The 3,348-nt window shown below is 42.4% G+C and overlaps 1 pseudogene; it reads left to right on the top strand.

Annotated features, from left to right (window-relative positions):
* Window positions 1-395: 395 nt before the first annotated feature.
* Window positions 396-3,348, top strand: part of LOC102842064 — a 24,302-nt pseudogene continuing 21,349 nt past the window's right edge.

Raw genomic sequence — 3,348 nt, 5'->3', positions numbered from 1 at the left:
TCCCTCCTGACAATATGTCCAAAGTATGAGAGACGAAGTTTAGCCATTTTGGCCTCCAAGGAACACTCTGGCCGCAGTTCTTCCAAAACAGATCTATTGGTTCTTTTGTCAGTCCATGGCACTTTTAGTATTCTCCTCCAACACCACAATTCAAAGGCATAAATTCTTTTATGATCTTCATTATTCACTGTCCAGCTTTCACATCCATATGAGGTTATTGAATATACCGTGGCTTGGTCAGGCGCACCTTAGTCCTCAAGGTGACATCTTTGCTCTTCAACACACAGGCTTATAAGTTTGTAAGAAACAATGAGAGAATAACATTTTTAAAGGGATGTTTTTAAGCAGGATGAATTGGGGGCAGGGGAGAATGAGTGTTAGGAAAGCTACCAGACATGTATGACATGTTGATTTGGTATGCTTATTTCCCTAGTTGCAAGAAACAAAATGTAGGGGTAAGTGTTACTTTTTGATGGTCCAGAGTGGTCACCAAGTTTCTCAGAAATCTGTAAGTTAATTGAATGTTAGGATTGTCAACTTCCTAACCTTTGGAGTCTTGGTGTGGCACTGTAGGATTAACACTGTACTGCTAACCACAAGGTTGGCTGTTCAAATCTACCAGCTACTCCTCGGAAACCCTATACAGGATCACTCTCAGTCAAACCTGACCTTCTGACTATGAGGAGCGGCTGGTGAGTTTGAACCACCAACCTTGAAGTTCAAACTGACCTTGTGGCCCAGTGCTTAACCTACAGCACTACTTTTGACAGTGTTGTTGTTGTTAAGTGCCATAGAATCAGTTCTGACCCATAGAGTCCCTGTATAGGATTTCCTGGGAGCATCTGGGTAGCTTGAATTGCCAACTTTGTGTTTCAAACTGACTTTGCAGTTCAGCACATTAACCCACAGTACCACATCAGATGTCCTGACAATAAGCTCCCTAAAATATCCTCAGACAAGTGACCTTCTAAGATACCACTACTGGTCTCCTTCCCTTCCATCCTGGCTGCTTTCCTAAAATACACTCACACACACCTTACACTCCAGCCAGATTGAATGCTCTTTCCACTCCCTGGGAATACAGGCTTCCTTCCCCCAGAAGCTGGGCTCCTGAAATGCCCTTCTCCTTGCTTTTATGTCATATTTTCACACTATACTCAAGACCTCTCTCATCTGTTACTTCCTCCAAAATCCTTTCTTCACACCTCCCTACCTCAAAAAAGGACTTCATTGCTTTCTCTTTTGCTCCTGTTGTTGTTGTTGTTAAGTACCGTGGAGTCGGTTCTGACTCATAGCGATCCTTTACAGGGTTTCCGAGGCTGTAAATCTTTACAGGAGCAGAAAGCCTCATCTTTCTCCCATGGAACAGCTGGAAGTTTCGAACTGCCGACCATGAGGTTAGCAGCCTGAGTCATAACCACTACGCTACCAGAGCTCCTTAGCTTGATAAAAGTATACGTATTAAGTAACCATTTTATTTTGTATTGTGTATAACCATGACTTGTACCTGCTCTGGGAGGGATTACCCACAGATTCCTTCTTCACCCCTGTCCAGCTCCACTCTATGTTACAAGCACTGACTCCTGAAGGTTCCTGCCTCAGTTGGTTTATGCCTGGGTTCAAACAATAGGAGAAGCTGGCAGGAGACTGGTAGGGGAGGAAGGGAAAAGTCAGGGTATTTTTTTCCCTTCTCTTGAGACCTCCGGAGGTTCATGCAGCCTCTGGCCAGTTCTCCCGCTCAGTGGTTTTAGCTTCCTCTGAGGGATTATAGCACTGGACTCCTGTCTTAATCCGTCCAGCCTAAGACCAGAAGTGACTTCTGACTTGTTAATCTCTGGGTTTCCTCACAGCCCGCTCTCTGCTCCCTTAGCTTTTTCTTCACTGGTGTGACCACTTTTCCATATTAAATATTCTGTTTCAAATATCTAGGGTGATTCCTGTTTTCTGTATTGGATGTTGACGGATGGATCACCTCATTTCCTCATCTTGCAGCAACTGAGAGTGGTTGGTTTAATGAAAAATAACAGTGAAAACACAAATAAGCAACCATGTTTACTTATCATAAGTAATCTTTATAGTTCAACTTCCTAAGAATTTCATAGAGTCCTAGTGTGGTGCCGTAGGATAAGCAGTGGACTGCTAACCACAAGGTTGGCAGTTCAAACACATCAGGCAATCTTTGGAAACTCTATACAGCAAGGGTGGGAAACGTATGGCCCACAGTCTATATAAGGCCCATGAAATCATTTAGTCTGCCAAGGCAACCACAGTTCTAGCCATTGCATTAGGGGTGTATTAATTAAATATTTGACCAAACATAACAGGTTAATTTTTAAGTTGGTAATATGATAAATATCTAAATGGCCCTTGGCTGAAAAATTGTCCCCCACCCCTACTATTGTTGTTGTTAAGTGCCACCTAGTTGATTCTGACTCATAGCGACCCTATATAGGATTTCTGAGGAGCGACTGGTAGGTTTGAAATGCCAACCTTGTAGTTCACCGTCCACTGCTGATCCTACAGCACCACATCCTGCTATACAGGGTTGTTATGAGTCAGGACTGACTTGACGACACTTAACAACAACAACAAAACATTCACGACTCTTCTTATCAATCTTTTCTTTCTTTCTTTCTTTCTTTGTAGGGCTTAAATATATTTTCTCTAGCTCTGTCCACTCTTGGAGACAAGGAAGCAATAATGATCCCATGCTAGAGTTCTCTCCTTCCATGTGGAAGATCTGGGTTCATTTCCTTCCAATATACTTCATGACGCTTAGTGTGTTGCTATGATTCTGAACAGTTTTCAGTGGACCATGCAGACTAAGGCAGACTAAGAAAGGACTGGGGATCTACTTCCTAAACTCAGCCAATGATAACCCTATGGATTGCAGCAATTCATGGGGTCACCCAAGTGAGGGGCTAACTCAATAGCAGCTAACAACAACATTGTCCACTCTTCCTAGCGAGTTCTCAAACCTCAACCCTTTTATTCAAGATTACCCAAACTCAGGTCCTGCATGGTATTTGTTTCACTGCTCAGATGGTGAAGACTATGGGTATGGAGGGAGAAGAAAAACAGCTGTAAACATCCATTGAAAATTGGAATATGGAATGTATGAAGTATGAATCTGGGAAAATTGGAAGTTGTCCAAAATGAAATGGAACACATAAACATTGATATCTTAGGCATTAGTGAGCTGAAATGGACTGGTATTAGCTGCTTTGAATCTGACAACCACATGGTTTACTATGCTGGGGATAAAAAATTGAAAAAAAATGGTGTTGCATTTGTCATCAAAAAGAACATATCCAGATCAGTCATGAGGTACAACGCTGTCTGTGATAG

This window comes from Chrysochloris asiatica, unplaced genomic scaffold (genome assembly GCF_000296735.1).
Source record: "Chrysochloris asiatica unplaced genomic scaffold, ChrAsi1.0 scaffold00026, whole genome shotgun sequence".
Classification (NCBI taxonomy): Eukaryota; Metazoa; Chordata; class Mammalia; order Afrosoricida; family Chrysochloridae; genus Chrysochloris; species Chrysochloris asiatica.
Note: the sequence above shows the minus strand (reverse complement) of the source record. Positions and strands in the feature narration are given on the sequence as shown.